The sequence below is a fragment of the Anolis carolinensis genome, chromosome 4 (assembly GCF_035594765.1).
Source record: "Anolis carolinensis isolate JA03-04 chromosome 4, rAnoCar3.1.pri, whole genome shotgun sequence".
NCBI classification, from domain to species: Eukaryota; Metazoa; Chordata; class Lepidosauria; order Squamata; family Dactyloidae; genus Anolis; species Anolis carolinensis.
The window spans coordinates 53,971,126-53,993,649 of NC_085844.1; the positions used below are offsets into that span (position 1 = coordinate 53,971,126).

The 22,524-nt window shown below is 37.4% G+C and overlaps 1 long non-coding RNA gene across 1 annotated transcript; it reads left to right on the plus strand.

Moving 5' to 3' along the window:
* Positions 1–16,424: 16,424 nt before the first annotated feature.
* Positions 16,425–18,379, plus strand: LOC134298668 (uncharacterized). Its single transcript, XR_010005772.1, has 2 exons — positions 16,425–17,395; positions 18,115–18,379. It is a non-coding gene; the product is annotated as an uncharacterized LOC134298668 (long non-coding RNA).
* Positions 18,380–22,524: the final 4,145 nt, after the last annotated feature.

Consider the following 22,524-nt stretch of genomic DNA (forward strand, 5'->3'; position numbering starts at 1 on the left):
AGACTTCAGCTCCTACAATTCCTAACAGCAGGCAAGCTGTCTGGGATATCTGGGAGCTAATGTCCAAAACACCTGAGGAGCATAGTTTGAGAAACACTACTCTAGATAAACTCCTTGAACATTGGGCTCCACATCTTAACAACTAAACCATTTTTTCTAAAACCCTTCCATATGCTGGGAGGTAACAAGGAAGAAATAAAGGGGTTTTTTTTTTTCACTTTCAGGCATTAGCAGTTCTACCTTGTGACATTACTGAACCTTACCTCTTGAATGCCGGGGTGTGGGATCTTAGAGAATGGGCAGGACTATCTATTCATCAAGACCAAATTGGCTAAATGGTTGTATGCATGGATGTGATAATATAATAATATCATAGTTCCAAAAAGAAATTGAAACTATATATATTCAAGAAGAATGAAGAGAGGGCGAATTCTGCCCAGTTCAGTAATAAATAACAAAAGATTAATAAAATCCTATGCAATTTAATAAGGTACAATGTTATGCTTGAATTTTCAAGGAAGTGAAATACAATGACAGATCTCAAGACACACTGCAAATACTGTCAACTCCTCTTGGGAGTTATCAGTAGGGGATTTCACAAAAATTGTCAAGGTAACAATACTAAGCCATACCTAGGTTCTTTTTTCCATAAGTGATATGCTTCTTTAATTTTAGTCTCTCTAAAATCTGTTAGAAATGCTATAAAATCTGAAGTTTTAAATTGGTCAAAGGAATGACTAAATATCTAGTTAAGAACTAACCTTATGTCCTGAATAAAGCATATTTTGCATCAAGGGTTGGTTTTTTTTTTCTCCTCCTCATGTTTCAATCAAAATCAAAGGAATCAGGGCAATACATAAAACTTCTTGTAATTACGATTTCCATCATCATGAGACAAATATGATGTTTCTCTGAATTTGCTCTCTTCAAAGACTTTCTAATCAAATATGCTGCATTTTGCAGATCAGCGTTTTCTTCCAAATTGCTAGAAACACAAATCCACACATTATCTCAAAATCTGGAAGGATTCTTCATATGTCATCTCCAACTATGAAAATCCAGGGTTCCAAGCTTAGATATCATCTTGTCTATTTCTTTTTGAGGCACGATATGCCTTAATTACTTTGACAGTGATGAGTGCAGCAAATCTCTCCGCTTGTTTTTAAGCAGTCATGTGGTACACGTGAAGTTCAATGCAAATCCTGAAATATCATTTTACATAAAATTCTTGTTTTACCTATTCTTCACAGATTTTTCTATAATAAAATATGGTAAAAGCTTATATTAGTTTTGACAACTAATGTTCAGATACATGGTCCCTGTTTAATACTGAAATCTGCAGCTTTGGAGACTAGTGTCACCAATAATCCGACGAGAGCTACCTTCAATCTGTCAATTCCTAAAACATCTGAGTGTACAACTTCTATCCTAAAACCTTTACTCTAAGACTGTATTTTGCTAGCTGTGGTTAGAATTTCATTTTGTTCATTTTTTAAAGTGAACTGACCTAATTTGCATTTTCCAAATGAATATGCCAACTGCAATATTGTGTCATGCTTCTTCAGGTTTTTGCAATGCAGTTCTTGCGCAGACATGCATATAATAACAGTTATACTGTGGAAAGCTGCCTACAAAAATGGGTATACTGTAGAAATTACATATAAAAATGAGTAAATTAGGAAAAGATGCATACAAATGTCTTATACAGCTTGGGTCAAAGCTATCTGAAAGATTGTATCTCTCAGTAAAAACTTGCCTAAGCTTTGAGGTTATCAGGGGAAGTTTTCTCTCAGTTGCACCACCATTGCAGGCAAGTGACAGCCTCTCCATAGCTGTTCCCACCCTCTGGAATTTCCTCCATTGGGAATCTAGGCCAGCCCCTTCCTTTCCTTTTGTTGCCAAGTGAAGACATTCCTATTCAAGTAGATGTTTAACATGTAAACAGGAAAGCTTCCTATGGAGGTATAGTATTCTTTTTAAACTTGTATTTATTTTTCAATGTGTTCATACTGTTTCATGTAGTTATTTTGTATTTTGAATTTAAGAAATGTTTTGAAAGCAGCCTTGCAATATGGATAGATAGATATAAATAGGCAAAATAATGTAATTTGCACATCATTACATATATGCAAAAGGTGTAGGAAAACAAATGCAAACTTTTACACATTTTAAAAATGCCATTGACTGATTTGGATCTTAAGAAAAATAGGCTTATGACTGAATGCATGTGAATATGGAGGATATATACATTGGGTTGTTGTATGTTTTCCGGGCTGTATGACCATGTTTTAGAAGTATTCTCTCCTGACGTTTCGCCCACATCTATGGCAGGCATCCTCAGAGGTTGTGAGGTATGGAGAAACTCAGCAAGGAAGGTTTATATATTATATATCTGTGGGAAGTCCAGGGTGAGGGAAGAACTCTTGTCAGTTGAAGGCCAGTGTAAATGTTGCAGTTAATCACCCTAATTTGCATTGAATGGCTTCATCTACTAGCTACTTTCAATGCAAATTAGGGTGATTAACTGCAACATTCACGCTGGCCTCTGACTGACAAGAGTTCTTCCCTCACCCTGGACTTCCCACAGATATATATAAACCTTCCTTGCTGAGTTTCTCCATGCCTCACAACCTCTGAGAATGCCTGCCATAGATGTGGGCAAAACGTCAGGAGAGAATACTTCTAGAACATGGCCATACAGCCCGGAAAACATACAACAACCCTGTGATCCCAGCCATGAAAGCCTTCGACAACACAATATATACATTGATTACCTCATCCCTAGCTAGGTATAGTTCATGCATGTTTTCATACATACATGAGCAGATTGCTTCTGTTTGTTCTGCACTGCCTGTCATGTCCTTCTGCTGAAGCAGCCATTCCAGTAACATGGAAAGCTCCAAGTGAACTTCTGTGATGTCTCCTTTTATGGAATGGAAATTTAACATTAAATTCTGAAGATGCCAGTCTAAGTCCTATGGCTTTTGGATTTCTAAACAGGTTAGGTTCTGGTACAGTCAGATATCCAACAAGTCTGGATAAATCTAGCTCATCACTCCACATCCCAATGGAGACAAAGCTCAGTTGTGGATTACGATAACAAATCCATATAGACGGTGCAATTCTGTAATTAGTTTCAGATTCTAGAGGAATATCTAAGCCAGTGGTTCTCAACCTGTGGGTCTGCAGGTGTTTTGGCCTACAACTCCCAGAAATCCCAGCCAGTTTACAGCTGTTAGGATTTCTAGGAGTTGACGGTCAAAACATCTGGGGACCCACAAATTGAAAAACACTGATCGAAACACTTCCCAAGATGTCATCTATGTGTTCAGGACACAAAAGCTGATCTGTGTAAAGCCTGGTAAATATATCAATCAAACAAGACTTGTCCAAAACTGATTCTCATTGGCTGTGTCAACTGAAGTATATTCAGATCATCATTCAGATATTCAGATGGGATAAATTCACATCTGGGGAAAAAAAGTTTCATTATGTGAGGACAATCCAAATTATAATGTTGGCAAATTTTTCATAATAAAATATTGGAAGTGGAATCCAGAAAGGAAATAATTTTATATCTTTCTCTTCAATAGTTCATATTATCCTGCAGTAGGGATCCAATATTAGGATATTGATAGTCACAACATGAAAATATAAGTTTTCTCAAATATTAAAGTTAAAGAGTGATCAATTAGTGGAAAGCTTTATTTTGAATATGAGCACATGGGCATATAATATTTTTCAATCTGGTGAAAGTAAGTTGATTTTTGAGTTCTTAGGTTGTTTTACATATTTTTTGTAAAGTCCACTACCCTCAAGGTTTCTTTCTGCTATGCTTAAACAAAAGAAAAGAAAGGAGAAAAAGAATGAAAGACTGGCCTTGGAGCAATGATGAAGAGAACATGCCCTAAAAGCAAAACAGCATCAGTTGGATTTTACAGTGAATCTGAGAATATTTGCCTTAGGAAAATATTTGTGTTTTTATTCCCTAACCTGTTTAAAATTCCAGCTGTAACTGTAGTATTGTCAATAAGAAAACAAGCCTTAGAACTCTGCAAACCAAGTTGTTTCTGTAATTAAGGATTTGTTCTCTGAAAGAGGAACCCTTACACTTTCTATGGATTGTAGAGCTACTTTGGATGTAGTTGCCATAGGTATGTGGCTGCTAACCAGAATGCTTATAGCTATGCAAGAAGCATGATGAACAAGCTTGATTCTATACATAAGAAATGAAGACTGAACACCCCAATTATAGCAACTATAGACTGATGTGCATATCTACCTTCACATCATGTTTACGTGTAAAATATTATTTCTAGTCATTGATATTTCTTTCTAGATTGAGACCTGAGATTATAATCATTTTAGTGGCCTATACATTCAACATTTATAGTAATAATGCATCACTTAATAACACTCATGGACTTTCTACAGAATCACTGTCTATGTCACCTCTGAAAAAAATAATAGACTTTTTCCTTGCTTTATTTTTCTTTCCTGTAAGATATCTGGAGTCCCAGATTAATAACATAGTTGCTTTCTCTGGAACAAAAATGGAAGAGAATCAATCAGCAATATATATTAGAGGTGTGTGCAATTATCATTAGTCCTTGTATGTCACATCAAATTCATTATATTCATACTTATGAGGTGATATCCAACATGTGGGCATGACCCACACCAAAAATTTAAGAATTGAAACTAACTCAATATTTTTTCATTTGTATTTTGTAAATCTTGGAAGCCTCCCAGAATCAATTTTATTTCTCAGCACAAGCAGGAAAAGCAAAGCCAAAAGGGCTGTATTTCCTATTTAGTTTAATGACCTCTCAGCATTAGAAGAGAGAAAGCAGGGAGAAAGCACAGTTTGCTGGGAAAGAAAGCACAGAACTCTGGGAAATATAGTTTGGGAAGGTGAGGAGCCCTATGGCAGTGAATGCAAAAGGCCCTGCCCTAAACTGCATTTCCCAGAATTCTGCTTGCATCAGAAAGCCCAATCAGGATAGGGGAGAGATTTGTCCCTCCTGGCAGTAGCCAGCCAGAATTGCAATAAATTGTTGAGTCTTCAAAGAGGAGGACTGACTGATACTTCAATACAAGTAAGTAAATCAATGCTGGGAAGAAATCCCTAAATGGATGACCCTTTAGGGGGAGAATATTAATTAGTTTAGAGACTTGATGGTCATCTGTCAGGAGAGTTTTGATGGTACCCTTCTGCCTGGGAGAAGGGAGTTGTCCTAGATGGCCCTTGGGAGTCCCCTCCAACTCTAAGAGTCTATGAAAATGTAGAATTGGTTAATATTGGTTTCTATTGGTTAATATATGAGAGACATTAAATGTGATAGCTGTTGTGGCTTTTTAAAATGTTTTTGTCAAAACTTTAAAAACTTCTCTAAAATCAGTAGCATCAATCACCAACGTCCTCTTCTCCACAACCTCACTTTCTATTTTTAGTACTTGTAGTCACAGGACTGGATTAACCATTAAGCAAAATGAGTGCACACTTAGGGCATCAAGGGAAGGGTGAACACCAGACAAATTTTCCATTGTCAGATTTATCATGGGCCCTATGATGAAAAACTACAAATGGTGCAACTGAACTAAGTTCCACAAAAGGGTGCTCCCACAGAAAAAGATTATGTAATTTCAAAAAGGAGAAAACCTTTTAAATATAAAGGTATTACTGTTCAGAGAAACCATTTTCTGGACACAATGGCTGCTAAATATAAACAGAGTTGACATTACGAATAAACAAAATATTACTAGAGTTATGGGGAGAAAAGTATGACCTCATATAGCTACAATGCTCTTTTTAATGAGACCTTAATCATGCTTGATGACAGATAACAATATTAAGATACAGTAGTTTAATTCATTCTGTAAAACTTGTCTGCTTATTGGTTGGTTGGTTGGTTACTAAGGAAATAAAAACCCACCTTAAGCCAAATAGTCACCAAGTAATCAGTGACCTTTTCCTATGGCTACTTATTAAAACTAATTCTTTCTTCCGGACAACACATCTGTTTACACCTTGGGAGCTCAAGTGATAAAACAGTAAACAATATGGAATTCCAACTTGATAAAGCCCGACAAACAACAAAAACTCTTCAGTGGCTCTGTAAAGAGATTGGATGGGAAGGGCACTCCTATACGTGGTGCTATATCATCTCCAGGTGTTCCTGGATGAGATAGATTACCTAGATCAGTGTCAGTGATCTTAAGGCTTGGTTATGAGGTAGATAAATCTTAAAATCCCAGTTCCATACAGTGGGCCCAAATCCAAGAATTTAGGCTAACTGGATGGCCCAGAGATCAACCTGGGAGGGCATTTAGCGAGCCCCCAGTCTTCTGTTTCCCCACTGTATTTACCAAAGAGGCCTGCACTGGTCTGTCGGAGCAAATTCCTGTTGCATCAAAATGGGATGGCAGTGGGGATTTACTCTCACTGTCGCAGAAAGCAATCCTGAGACACAAGCCCCACAAGATACAAGCCCCACATTTGCAAAGATCCAGACTTTATTGAAAGGTTTGCCCTTTCGCAGCCATTTTTTTAACCTGCAGTAACCCTGGTGGCTTTACACATAGGCAACTATTCAATGCCGTAAAAACTGTACAAATCTAATGGACATTAAAAGAAAATTATAAATTACATTAAAACAATTAAAACATTTAAAACAATGCATTCACAATTAATCATGTAATCCACAAGCGTAATGGTAGTTGTGGAAGAATTCCTCTTTGATTTCCTTTTGGTATTGGCTTGCAGGGTCCCCCTAGTTTCAGTTTTATCCCCCATGATATTTAATATATACATATCTCTGGAAGAGATTCTACAGAGTTTTGGGTTTCACTGCCACAAGTCTGCTAATGACCACAACACTATCTTTCCTCCCCATCTAAGTCCAGAGAAATTGTTTCTGCTGTAAGTAATGCACTGCATCAGGGTAAAATAGTGAAAGCTTCATTTAAACAAGAAAGATGTGCCTTCTGATTAAAGGCTGTATTGGGGAATGCAAATTCAGCTTGTAATGGACAGTTACATATCCCTACAAATCCCAGATCTACAGTTTGGATAAATGCCTGGATTCACTGCATTATCAGTGTGCACATACCTTAATTACATCCCACGCCGATTACTGTAAAACACTCTTGAAATTTGGAAAATTGGAAAACATAGCAAATTGTTGTGGCCAGACTATTCACTGGAGCGGGTTTCAGGAAACATGTAGCTTCCCTGTTGTTTTATTGGGCACCAGTCCATTTCTGGACAAAATTCAAACTTATAACCTATAAAAGTCTGACATGGCTTGGGTTCAGACTCTCTGAAAGATCATATCTCCTCATATAAGCCTCCTAGTGATAGACAGAATATGTGTAAATGTTTGCATCACACATGATAAAAAGGTTTTCTGGTGTTGGGAAGCCTAGTGAGGTAGATTCTGGAAAAATGAGAACCTTCACAGTTTTGAATTTATTATGTGTGAAAAATTGCAATTTCTGCACAGGAATCAAGTTTGCCAAGCAGAAAACTATACTGGGTATCTTTAGGGAATTGCTTCTGTAAGGTCCACCACCCATCATAGGAACATTTGTTGAGCATTCTTAATTACCATTTCCATTCTTTTAAACTCCTTCCCACAAAAAAGCTAGGTTAGTCTTCTTTTCATTTTTTTTTGTTGGCAAGCAAATAACTTTTTATAACTTTGGCCATTAACTGGTTGCCATTGAAAGATTTTCTTTATGGTAGTGTTGTATGTTCTTCATCTGCTAAGTTTTAAATCTCTTTAAACTTGTTAAATTCAGCAGTGTTTTTAATATGACAGTTTATCTTTTAATGTATGGCTGCATTTAACCAACTCTGTTAAATTCTACATTATAAAACCATATTGAATCTCATAAAAGAAGAAAGGTGGTATTTAAATTAAATAAACATCTAAGATGAACCTGCTATATTTTACTTCCCAACTAGGAAGGTTAAAAACATGGAGGTAGTCAAGATTATAGCAAAATGTAGCATATAGCAGATGGGTTGTGTTTAGTTTGGTGGGTCACCAGTTCAACAAGCCTGCTGTCGCATCTCCACTTGGTTCTGCTGTATTATATAACAACCCACAACTCCTCCTCCACCAAATGTTTCATTTGCTGAATTCTTTTTAAATGTTGAGCTCACTTTAAAAAAAACACTGTCTGTTTTGTTTCCTTCCCTTCCTTCCTGATTTGCCACATTTTCCCTTAAGCAGAGCCTTCCATTGTGCCTTTGAAAACCAAACCAAACACACAAATCCCTTTTGCCACATCACTGCCCTTGCTTTGTCAGTTTCTGTCTTTTTATCTGACTCACATGTACCATGCATTTATGTTCTTTCTCTAAATAAATTGGGCAGACATAGACCTGCATTAACACTGAGACCCTTCAGAATATGCTGCTAGTCACTATGTCTAGCAGCTTATTTTGTACCAAGTTACTTCATGATATTTATTTTTTATTTATTTACTGCATTTCTATATTGCTCTCTCTTACCCCGAGGGGAACTCAGAGCAGTGTACAACATTTCATGTCATGAAATAACTGGATAAATGTTGTTCTTGGACCATATGATAATCTTTATGAAAAATCAGTTACTCTACAGTTGGGTTTAACCTTCCTGGTTTCTGTACCATAGAATCATACCCTTCCCCATTAATTTAATGGCAGAGGACAAGAATCATAACCTCATGGTAACAAAAGGCAGGATGTTCATCAGTATGCCTGAGTTCTCAGCAAAAAGGCATTGCTGATTCATTCCTTGTCTGCTATACTGAGATGAATTTTGTTTTCTGTTGGGCTTGAAATTTAAGAATAAAGAGATCAATGTTTTCCATACAATGCTGAATGCTATGTAGAAATACTTGATTCCTCCTCAGTATAAACAGACAAAAGGTCAGAACCCAAATAAAATGAACTCAAGTGTTATAGACATGGAAAATTCAGAGAATCTCTAATTTTATTCTGACTCAAAAATAAGACTCCTCTTTCACTTTCTCATCAAAGCATCCATGAAAAGCAAATGATCAGGAGAAATGAAAAATGCTTAATGTAAAAGGATTATATTCCCAAACAAATTCGAGTCAACACACATCCATTGAAAAGAGATGGTTCAGATCTCTCATCGCCAGGTTAACCTTGCATTGAAGTGTGTTGACCTCTTGTTGCTAGGGTTTTACTTGCTGCCTCAATAGCTTTGAATTGCTAATTAATAATCCACTTAATCTGGTTATCTGTCAGAATGTTCCCTGCTCATATTTTCTGCTCTGATTTTTTCTGCTCTATAACATACTTTTATATTTCAACATCACTATTTAATTTTATCAAATACACAATCAGAAAATGGTACAGAAATGTAATAGTAATATAAAATAATAATAATAATAATCCAATGCTATTTCTAATACATCTAGCATAACAAAGTCTCTTAAAACATACAAACACAAGCAACATTAAGCTATAAGGAGTTGGGTTTGAAAATGCGGTCCAAAGATTGGGATACATTTAACATTTGGAATACCTGGGTTACTGCTTTTTTGAAATCTATGGGTCTTTTCACAGTATACAGTTACAAAACTATGATTCCACTTTAATAAAAAATGCTCTATAAAATCCTGGGATATGCAGTTTAACAGAGTATTTAGAATGACTCTCTAAAGCACAAACCCTGGGATTCCACAGGACATTGACATGGCAGTTAAAAGTGGAATATTTGTGCTGTAACAGTGCAGACAGATCCTTGGTTTATAGTAGCTACATAAGTAGTAGTAAAATAGTCACCTGGCTTCTTTTGTGGGTTTGGCCAGCAGCTGACTTCCAAGGTAAAGGTAAAGGTTTCCCCTGACGTTAAGTCCAGTCATGTCTGACTCTGGGGATTGGTGTTCATCTCCATTTCTAAGCCGAAGAGCCGCCGTTGTCCATAGACACCTCCAAGGTCATGTGGCCGGCATGACTGCATGGAGTGCCGTTACTTTCCCGCCTGAGCGGTAACTATTGATCAACTCACATTGGCATGTTTTTGAACTGCTAGGTTGGCAGAAGCTGGAGCTAACAGCGGGCGCTCACTCCGCTCCCGGGATTGGAACCTGCGACCTTTTGGTCTGCAAGTTCATCAGCTCAGTGCTTTAATGCACTTCGCCACCGGGGCTCCGACTTCCAAGATCATGACTCAAATACCATATGGCTTTAGTAGGTTTGAAGCAGAATGGAAATTGAAGTGTTTCCCCATGGCCCACTTAATTGTTTTATTCTTGTGGTTATTATGTGCCTTCAAGTTCATTTTCACTTATGGCAATCCTATCATAGGGCTTTCCCGGCCTGGTTAAATCCGAATTTTGACACTGCTTCCCTCTGAGGCGGGGAGAGTATAATTTTCCCAATGAGTTTCCAGGGCTAAGTAGTGATTACAGCCCTATGAACTCATCAGGCACAGGATCCCCCTCATTTCTACTCACTTTAAAGATGTAGTCCCACGGAGTTCATCAAATGATGCAGGACTGCTTCCAGTGGTTGCCCATGGGATTTCTTCTTTAAGTGTATAGAAATGGGAAGTGTATGGAATTGTGAAGTTGAGGAGGTATTGACTCTACTGCTCTCCCAGCACATAGAAACAGCTAAAACCAGGAATTTTAAGGTGGGATGGGAACTGTTGTTGAATTCTGAGTTTCTTTTGGAAACAAGGTCGGTGAATGCCACATTTATAAGGTGATTCCCCCTTTTTCCTACCCTTGAGAGATGAGGTTCCTGGTCTCCCTTGGTCATGGTCCAACATGCAAGCTACTAGCCCATGCTTGCTGCCGCTGCTGTACTCCTCAGACATAAATCAGGGTGAAAAATTCCAGTGGGGTGAGGGGGGAGGGCACATTCCAGGTTAGTCGTTCTCATGCTTTAATTTTTCATTTATTTTAGTCAAAGCATAGAAAAAAACATAAAAAATCATACAATTGTTTTACAACCTGTCTGACTCATTTTTATCATTAAAATTATTAATGTATTTAATTACAGTAGAGTCTCACTTATCCAACACTCGCTTATCCAACGTTCTGGATTATCCAACGCATTTTTGTAGTCAAGGTTTTCAATATATCGTGATATTTTGGTGCTAAATTCAAAAATACAGTAATTACCACATAGCATTACTGCGTATTGAACTACTTTTTCAGTCAAATGTGTTGTATAACATGATGTTTTGGTGCTTAATTTGTAAAATCATAACCTATTTTGATGTTTAATAGGCTTTTCCTTAATGCCTCCTTATTATCCAACATATTCACTTATCCAACATTCTGCCAGCCCGTTTATGTTGGATAAGTGAGACTCTACTGTATGTTAATTTTAAAATGAATTAATGATTGAGCTCAGAAAAAATATTTGTCAGGTTGTAGGGGAGGGGATATGAGGGGAAGACAGAACATTTTGGATTGTTTGCAAATGTGATGAAAGCCCATGACAATGTTTGAACTGCTTTGTGGTATTCAAAGGCTTCAATCCTGACAACAATGGTGTGCTGTGATCAACTCTGTTTTGTGAATATAGCTATCGGAATCTGCCCAAAGCTTTTGTTTCTGAACTGGTGTTAGCCAGCTCATTACAGGAAAGTTTTACATTTGGTGACTGAAGGATAATTTCATAGGGGACTTTACTTTGCCTCTTTGGCTATATCCCTGCTAGGACAGTTCATACATCTAGCTTCAATGTCCTAAAAGATACAAGAAAGCAATTACTTTTCTTTATATATTCTGCTTTTTTATTTATCAGAGATAACTTCTAAACATGAGTCTTGTAAAAGTGTATATCAATCTATTCATTTCTTTAAAAAAACAGAGAAAGAAGAAGAAGAGAGGATTGTTATATAGGGCTTTCCATCTGAATATAGTAAGATCCTATTGTGCTTTACTTCTTAATGATAATTCTCTGCAGCTTGAAGACTTCCCTCCTTCCCGACAAAGCTTCAGGATTAATTTGCTATCAAAACAGGCATGAATAATAATCCTTTTTAATTCATAATTTATTATGTTCTGCGATGTCACAAATTAAATAAATATGACTCCTGAGTGGATGCATGCTTTCAATGCATAGCAATTGGTCCCCACATAACTCTACTCTTTAGCAGGCATGAGGAGAAGTTGAGCAGCCCATCAAGAAATGAACTGGGCTTTCCAGAAGCCAACTGGTCTAGCATACTAAAGCTAAGAGAAATCTCCCAGGAGAAATGGCTGGATTTGTAAACGTTATACAATGACTATATGAAATGAAATGGAACAACATAGCTCAAGATGTTATGTGGTTAAGAGCTTTGGGCAAAATGCAAAAGTCAGTTTTCAATCAATATTTTTCATTGAGGCATAACTCTTTGTAGTCCATGAAAGATTTGTCTCAGCAAAGAATGGATTAAAAAACTATTAAAGGGTGGAGCTAGAAAGAGCTGCACAATCCATTCCCTTTTGCAGAAGGCAGAATGTGTTCGGCTCATACTATGTGACTGTGTATAAAGACAATCAGTATGGCTCCTTCACTGTTATGTAAATTGATTCCCTGGAGATCTATTAAATCCTGACATCACGCTTTCCTCCAGACATACTGAATGCCTGTCTTGTTTGGACAAGCATGTGTAGGTTGAAATGGAATGGCAACTGCATGATTTTTACCTTTCAGATTGTTCAGGATACGTTAAAAATGTGCCAAGCGTATAATTTTATTCCCATGACTATTTCTACCTCCTTGCATTCAGAGTTATATGATTGGGAAAGTTACCAGAAGAAACAGTGGTGTAGTTTTCATAATACAGATTTAAATTAGTGTTGTACAAATCTCTCAAAAATGTTACACAGCTTGGATTATTTTATGTAGTATGTGTGCTACTAGTTTAGAGTAATTGTGTATGGCATTTCTTGCCATTCTTCAGTCTCTTGCTTTCCTCTCTTTCCTTTCCCACACCCACTATTTCATGATTATATTCCCATGTTTGCTACTTCAATCACTCATAGTATATAAAATATGTGTTATCATATTGGTTCCTTAATTCTACTGTTACCAAAACTAGAGTAGTCCTAATAGTTGGTAGTAAATGAGCACATCTATACTGACTGCTTAGGCCAATGTGGGGTGGATCAGCCAAAAAATGCACATGGGTTGATCTGCATTAATCTAGGGAAAGCTGCGTAATGCATTACACTCCAGATTAAAATTATTTAGAAAAAAACCTGATTCCTGCACCAGGAGTCAAACTTTTCCCTGAGTTCTGGCAGTGCAAACGCTTGCTGCCAGTTCCCATATGGAACCATTTTGGGGTTTTGACAGCCATCCTGTGCTTTCCAACATTAGGCAGCCCAGGGACGCAGGATGGCTGTTCCCTTCCACCTCCTCCCTCCCTATCACTACCAACTACAGTAGTGATCGGGGGAACTACTTAATGGTTGACAGTCTATCTTCCTCCTTCCATGCCATGTGACTGGCAAAGGGGCTTGGCAAACAGGAGATGGGTACTTCTCTCCCTTGCTCTTGCCAGTCACATGGCACAGAAAGAAGAGATATTGGCAGCAGATTTAATAGAAGGAAGAGGGAATGACAGTTGGAATACAAGGTGATGAATGGACAAGACTGATTACAGATTCTAATCAATCAAAATGATTACAGTATAACTAAAGGCATGCAAAATAGACAGTGTTAAAATTGAATTTGTAATGTGTATACCAAGAATCCTCAAACTGTGACCTGCCAACTGTGACCCGCCAACTACCAGAAGCCCTAATCAGTTGGTTCTATGGTCAGAAATAGTAGGAGTTGGTGGCCCAAACTTATATATCTGTTTAGCTAAAAGATCAAAATTGCTGAACAGTATAATTTAGAATAACACATTTCTTACAGTTCTTTCTATGAGAAGCCTTCATTTCTAAAAACCTGCCAGATTTTTTTGGCTGCTTGCTGAGGTACAGGGGCATTCCAGTAATGCCAAAGTCTAGGGACAATCATTAATAAAACCCTCTCTCTTGTTCCCATCAGCCATACCTGTAAAACTGGTGGCAGTAAAAGAAGGGCCTCTCTCTTGCAGCAGGGAGGCTTATACAAAGAGAATGTGAGGCTCTTGTTGTATAAGTTCAATGGGTCACTACCACCACCCTGACTCTGAAATAGACCAGCAAAAAGTGGAGTAGTTAGAGCAAGGGCTGGGATTTTTTAAAAAAAGATTTGTAATTGTCATTTTCTCAAATGTTGAAAAACACAAATGAGCATTCTGGACTGACAATAATCTTTTCAATATGCAACTAGTTAGATGCCCCCCCCCCCCACGAGGGTCTGCCTCCAGGGCAAACCAAGAATGGGCAACTTGGAAGTCCCTAAACAGACTCAGAAGTTGGAGTGGGTAGATCAAAAGATAACCTGGCAAAATGGCACTACGTAAAATAATCCTCCACCTTGTGCAGCTATGGAGCAGACAACTCCACATTTGTATGCTTGTCCGCAGTGCCCTGCCTCATGTACAGAGGAAGAATTGTTTGAAGCTACAGACAATGCGATCGCTGTTGCATGTTTCTGGTCAAAAGATATTTAGCCACTTGTGCTCCTTCTATTTTTATCAGTTTTATGCAATGCTTTTGATATAAAATAAATAAATATGCAACATTCTATACAAAATTCACACATGGTTTCTTTGCACATAAAATTTTATTTTATGCATAGAAAGCAATATTTCTTCACATAATTTCTTCATATGATTTTCTGTGCACATAATGCTGACCTCTTTTTTTGCACAGAGCAACCCAATATAAATTTAAACAGAGTAAGACCCAAAGTGTGAATAGTAATAGAAACCTACATTGATTGAAGACTGAAGAGAGCCCAATTTGTGGTACTCAACTCAGGCAGGGGGAAGTTCTTTTTTGAATCCCACCGCTGCCACCAATTGAGGAGATGTGTGCGCGTGTGAGAGAGAGGGATGGAGGATGTGTGAATGTATGACAGGGAGGATTTAGTGGATAAGGAAGGATAACAGAACTGATGGGTTTAAATGTGTAAAGATGGTAACTTATATAGAAAAGTACGGTAACTGCCACCAACGTGAGGTAATGGTCTTCCTTCAGAGCTTACAGAGAGGCAAGGAGACTGATCTTTATGAAGAATAAAACTCAAGTTTATTTTGGTACATAAGCGTGTAGTTTCAATCAGTAAACGTTCCGGATCTTAAGTTACAATGTAGTCTTTCTTGAATGGATATATCTTAAATAACTTCTCTTCGAACAGTAAATAAAACACCCGGTCAACTTATATCACCAACCTTTCTCCTGAGTGACCATAAGCTACCATCCTTAGCTGATTCCCACAGCTCCTAATCTTTTCAAAACCTAACCACAACCACTCCTCTTAAAACCTTATCAGCAACTCCTTTTAAAAAAGGGAATATACTCTAACTGTCAACTTAGCCACGCCCCCTTTTTCTCCCAAGGGAAGCTGTGTTACCATGGCAACCTACCAAATGCTGCTTCCAGCTAGTTTCCATGTTAGGCTTTTCCTTGCTAATATATAACTCCCTTTTCCCTTAACAAACAAATAAATAAAATCATATCAATAATCTCTGTTTAACACAAAACCTCTCTACAAAGACTTTGTTGCAAAGAGAAGAAAATTGCAAATATTACTTACTTACTTCAAAAAGCAAATTAGTGGAGAATTACATCCCTCATGGAACTGATCCATGCATAAGAGTTGCCATTTAATTTCAAGCTCATGAGCTTGTCTAAACAAGACAGAATTTTGAAATGTCTAGGGAAAAAAACATTCATGCTGTGGCTATTTATACATTGAAATAAATGATATATCCCTAAAAGGACACATCAAATTAAGAAACTTTTCATATTGAATGTCAAAGTCTCTCTTCCCTAGAAGCATAACAGAAGAGAACACAAAAAGAAAATTATAAATTGTCAGATAACTAATATCTGTCCACTCCAATTAGCAAATACATGTCTGTGTTAACGTCAAGAAAATGCAGTCATGACTAGTTTAACCAATATATTTCACTCTGTTCTTGCTTTTCATATTTCTACAAAACAAAGACAAGAGAGTTGGAGATAAATTATATGTCTAACCTTTTGGCCTACTAAGTTGCTACAGTGAAGTATTTGAGTATTTTTAACTTTATATGTGAGGACAAAGGGAGCCCCCAGTGGCACAGCAGATTAAACCACTGAGCTGCTGAACTTGCTGACTGAAAGGTCAGCAGTTCGAATCCAGGGAGTGGGGTGAGCTCCTGCTTTTAGCCCCAGCTTCTGCTAACATAGCAGTTTGAAAATATGCAAATATAAATGAATCAATAGGTACCACTCCAGCTGGAAGGTAACAGCGCTCCATGCAGTCATGCTGGCCACATGACCTTGGAGGTGTCTATGGACAACACCAGCTCAATGGCTTAGAAATGGAGATGAGCACACACACACACACACACACACCCAGAGCCGGACACGACTACACTTAATGTCAGAGGAAAATCTTTACCTATGTGAAGACAAATATTTCAAATTGTTTCTTCCCACTGTGGGGAAAATAAATATTCCTCCATGATATACTTCCCATTTTCCACCACCTGCAAAAATTGCTGCAAAAGAATTATTCTGCATAATTTTTGTCTCTACAGAATAATTCTCATCCAGCACTCCAGGGTATTAAATAAAATACCAGGGGAAAACTGCACATTGTTCTCACTGTTCTGTTAAAGGTGTGTGTGTGTGTGAGAGAGAGAGAGAGAGAGAGAGAGAGAGAGAGGAAACCCATTTCTCAATTTGTACATGAATAATTGGGAATATTCTTTCCATCCTTAGTGCAATGTTTTGTAAAGATAGGCTTCTAGCTGGTTTCTATTTTCTTAATTATTGGAAAATAGAACCACATTTTGCACATTAAAATTTTAACTTGAAAGTGTGGGGGAAGAGGCAGTGTAATGATTAGGGGAGAAAAGAAACATATTAAGATATTAGTAAGTGGGTAATGTATAGGTGTATGTACTGTATACAACAGTTTTGGATCTTTTCTTTCTCTTTTTTCTTCTTTCTCTGGTTGCAGGAGCAGAAATCTTTTCAGTGGTTGCCATATAGTCACTGTTCTTCTTTACAGTCCTAAATACAGTGGGATTCAACTTTCAGCTTCCTCCTTCGAATGCCCTGGATGAATAATATAGTAGGGTTGAAGAGCTTCAGGACATGAGGTGCTGAATCTAGCTGTCCTTGGTGACCTTGTCTGGCATATTAGGTCACAATCCCTTTCAATTGAAACACCAGTGTAGTGATTTCCTTGCTTCCCATTTTAAAAAGTTGAAATAGCTCACACTGTTTGGGAGGGGGCCTTTTCTCCAATCTTCCACCATCACCAATGTGTCTGGTGAGTACAAAGAAGAGGGTCTTCTCAGGCCCCGTCTACACTGCCATATACTGCTGTTTGAAACTGCATTATACAGTCAGTATAAACTTATATAATGCAGTTTAAATGTTTTGACCCATATTATATGAGTCTACACTGACCATATAATAGTTTTAAATTGCACTATATGGCAATGTAGATGTGGCCCCAGTGGCTGCTGCTAAGGTTGAGGAGCGCTCTTCCTTCAGAGATAGTTGGTTCCCTGTTTGTCCTTTTTCTATTAGCAGACAAAGATCTTTTTATTGGGCACGTCTTTGGTTCTTAATTTAACTTAACTAGGGCATGTCATGGTTTCATTCTTTTCACCATGTTTTAATGTGTTTTAAAACTGTTTCAATTTTGGTTATTTAATGGGGTTTTAAACCTTTTGTTTCAATTTGTTGTAAGCTACCTTGAATCTCATACTCATCTCAAAGGAAGAATATAAATTTATATATTTTCTTATTGTATATACGAATATATCCTGCTTTTCTCCCAAGATGGAGAAAATTAAGTTAAGCATATACAATAAATGAACTACCACCTGAGTTCTTGGCCATCGGTACTTTAAAGCAAATTATGTTGCTCACACTCTTTTTGTTTTGTCTCTACTTACTACTTGAATGTGATATGTGAAAAGCTTTTTTTAATGGATTCAACTTCCTGTCTGAAAGCAGAATCTTTCTCTTATTATATTGCAGGGGAAATAGGAAAGCCCAGCTAATATTTGGTTAAGAGATTCAGAACCATAACAGTGAACAGCGGCAGAAAAAGAAACAAACAAAGCCAAGTTTTAAAAGCAAAAACAAACTGACTGCCAAGAGCTATTCCTCTGAATATTTTTCACATGTCACTGGAAAGTCCACAAAATGCCCCATCTCCAGCAATAAATTTAAAGAGTTTGTAAGAATGAAAACAATAGAGAAGATTTTCACAAAACTATAAATAATAAATTAATTAATGCAAGTATCGTTCATCCCATGTACCTCATTGTAAGCTTCCTCTGTTCATCTGAATGTTAAGAAGATAGAATACACATATCCCATGCACTCTAACCATATTTAGAGTAATAAATAAGGTTTCGGACATATCCACGATATACAATTAAAATGTTTTTATACCTTTAGCTTTCATGGCTGAATTCACACAATCTTGGGAGTTGTGATTACATGAGGAATCTAGTATTTTGTGTCAGATAGCTCTAGTTCAGTAAAGCATACTGGCAAAGAACATCACCAAACTACAAATCCCAAGAATACAGAGAATGGGTCTATGGCAGGTAAAAGTGGTATCAAACTACATTAATCAATGCTGGTAAAGGTAAATGTTTTCACCTAACAATAAGTCTAGTTGTGCCTGACTCTGGGGGTTGGTGCCATTTCTAAGCCGAAGAGACCACTAACTTCCCGTCGGAGCGGTACCTATTGATCTACTCACATTTCCATGTTTTCGAACTGCTAGGTTGGCAGAAGCTGGGGCTAACAGTGGGAGCTCACCCTGCTCCCTGGATACAAACCACCAACCTTTCAGTCAGCAAGTTCAGCAGCTCAGTGGTTTAATCCACTGTGCCATCAGAGGCATAGCTTTAATGTACTACAATTATGTCTGGATCTAACAGATTGTGCATTCATTCTTCCTATAAGTACTAATTTTGTTACTATGTCTTTAAATTTTTGTGAAAGGCATAGCAAAATAAGAGCTTTAGATCCTTTCAAACCAGTACAATCCCAAAGATAAATGTATGATGAAATCCTTTTGAAGAAGCTCTTTGTAATCGTAACTGCATGATATTTTCAGATCTTTATGAGGTCAAGATTCATTCATTCAAAATTTGAACTCAGTTAACTACCAAAAGCATTTTAGTTTAGATATCGGATGATTTCTAAGACATATTTTTTAATAAAAAAAACTCAGTGTTTTTAATGCTTCTGGTAAAAAAAAACAGGAAGTAATAACATTACTTTGGAAACACATCCGCAGAAATGAATTTGCTGAGATGGTCAGATGACTAACATAACTGTCATTTCTTTTGGGTTTGAGTAACAGTCAGACTGAGTAGCTCCTACATATTTGCTGAGTCTACTTGATCTGCCTGCTTTTCTAGTCTTATCTTGATAGGGTCTGGATGAAATGGCCAGAATCCATTGGTACTCTTCCACTGGATACTTCCACTAAAATTGTCAGTCTCATCTCCCTATTATACCCACATACATCCGAAACACTTTTCCCCTGATGACTGGGATTACTCATTTTGGCACTGAGACAGAGAGGGCCAAAAATAAATCTTCTTGGCTAAAAGAAGTGACGCAAAAATCTGCTGCCCTTTCTGTGATACACAAAATCAGCTTCCTGAGATACTCTGACTGTTCTCATCTCTATGTAGAATGTAAGGATTGCCATTTACGAATTTGGAGAACATGAAAAAAATTGAGAACGAACAAGAGATCCATTTCCCATCCATATTAAGAGAGAATTTCAATCATGTTATTCACAAATGGTATGATTTCAAAATTAAATGTCATTCTAGTTATTTATTCACTATCTTCAAATCTCTCTATTTTCTGTATATAAATTGATGCTCTGACATTGACTCTCTTTTTTTTGTATAGCAGCTGAATTATATTTATTAATATTTTGCCCTTTCAGTTTAAGGCTATAATTTAAACGGCAATTGCATAAGTCAGAGGCAATAAAACCTATGCCCAACGGTTCAGGAAAGCGTTGTAAGGAAGTGATTCTTATCAAGTCTGGTTTAAAATGTCTCTATGAAATATGTAATAACCGGCAGTGGCTTCTGGTTTGGAAATCAGCTCACCAGGAAGAAATCAGTACAGCTAAGAAGCTAGTGTGATATACTGCATATGATTTGACCAGAGGGACATGGGTTTAAGTTCCTCTTTACCATGACTTCTACTTAGGTAATTCACTTGAGCCCATCGCTGACTAACACTAATAAAATGAAAATGGATGAAGGTAAACTGGGAGCCTCTTGATGAAATGATAGCTACAAAAAAATCTTTGATATATTAGAGCAGTGGTGCTCAGCCTATGGGTCCCGAAGTGTTTTGGCCTACAACTCCCAGAAATCCCAGCCAGTTTACCAGTTGTTAGGATTTCTGGGAATTGAAGGCCAAAAGCATCTGGGGACCTCAAGCTAGAGTGATGCCACCACAATGGTCCCCCAGGATTAGGACTTGGGAAGGCATGGTTTGAATTATTTCAATATAATTAAAATATATAAAAAGTAAATATGAAAACGGTATTAAGCTTTTAATCACAATCAGAATTTTAAACAATCTATTTAGTAGCATTGCTATCTTGGCTGCAGAGCCAAACTACATCTCCCAGCCCCCTTCCCAATCCTGTTTAATGGACAACAGCTTTTGCAAGAGATGGGGATCTATCCTCCAGTTCTTCTGCTTCCTGAGTGTTTTAAGTGATATGCAATGTTGCAATCAGAAGCAGGACCCATTTCACAATTTTTCTCACACTAGAGATTGCTCATGGGAGAAGGGTGGAAATATCAGTCTGCTGTGTCTTTATCAACAGAAGAGACCCCCATTATTCACAGCAACTGTGGGACTTTGACAAATCCTTGTACTGTTGTCTATACTATCAAGTATAATTTAATTTCCCCAGGGAGGGAGTTTCAAGTCTAGTGACAACCATCAAGAAAGCACTGTCTTGTGTTTCTACCAACTATACCTGTGAAGGTTTTAGAGCTGAAAGAGAAGCCAGGAGTACTAATCATGAGAAATATGGTCTGTCAGGCATATGGGGTTTCATAGGTCATAAATACCACTTTGCATTTTGCCCAAAACAGGCGATCATACACTAGAGTTGTTGGAACAGGAAAGTTGTATGATTCCTGCAACAAGCCCCAATTAACACTTCAGCTGTATTTTATTGTAGTAGCTGAATTTTCTGAGCACTCTTCAAATATGCCCCCACATAGAGAACATTATAATAAGCCAAGCAGGATGTAAACAAGGCAAGTGTCACAATGGCAAGGATCAGACATCTCCAGGAATGGGATCAGACTATGTGCTGGATTTAAGGGCTGCTGGCCTTTGCAGAAAGCTGAGTTTATGCCAGTCTTGAGATGGTGTAGGGAACAGTGATAACAACAGCAGAAAAATGCCTCCTGGTATAGGCCTCCTTCAGCCTTTGAATCTCAGACATCATTAATTAACCTTGCCTAAAAGTGAAAAAAATACTTAATTATTGCAAGTATTAAATAAATTTAAATGAGTGAAAATTTGTATCTATACATACAGTACCATTACATCTGATACAGGTTGACCATCCCTTTATCTGGAATTCCAATTTTGTTTAATGCACATTTTTAAAAATATATTGTATAAAATTACCTTTCCGGGTATATTAAAAGGTATGCATGAACCATAAACACAGTTCATGTTTAGACTTGAGTTCCATCTCCAAGATTACTAATGGTGGTGGTGATGATGTTGCAAATATAGATATTCTATATTCTGGAGGGTTCCACTTCTGGTCCTAAGGATTTTAGATAAGCTATAGTAAACCTGTAGTCTAAACAATATGGAGCTTTGAAGGAAACAGTATGAATTGAAAAGAAAGAGTTGCTCTGCCTTATGTCAGTGTAGTAACTTTTTGCATTGGAATAAATCAGGAATCATATATACACAAGGGGGTTGTGAACTAGGGCAACTGATGTTAGGGAAAAGTTTCACTCACTGAGCAAATGCTAGAAATTTGGGGACTGTTGAATGTGCTAATAAAGTAATTTTTTCAGTTCTAACATGAACTTATATAGAGATGTGAAGAAATAAAACTCTCAACCATTGTGTGTTTGGCTGTTAGGGTCATAAAAAGGGATTTTAGAGGCCATCAGAACAGAACAGTTAATAGTTCAGTCCAGGAATGTAGCATTTAAGAAGGGAAATGAGCTCATAAGAAGGTCACAAGTTCATTCCAAGAATTTAACAATTAAGGGTGGAAATGATCTTGCAGGGGGTTCAAAGATTCAGCCTAAGGAAATTATGGAGAAATAGGAATTTAACCATGATTCTACATCTGATTGGCTAAAAGGCTGAGTGGACTTGTCAACATGCTGCATGTAAGTCAAACTA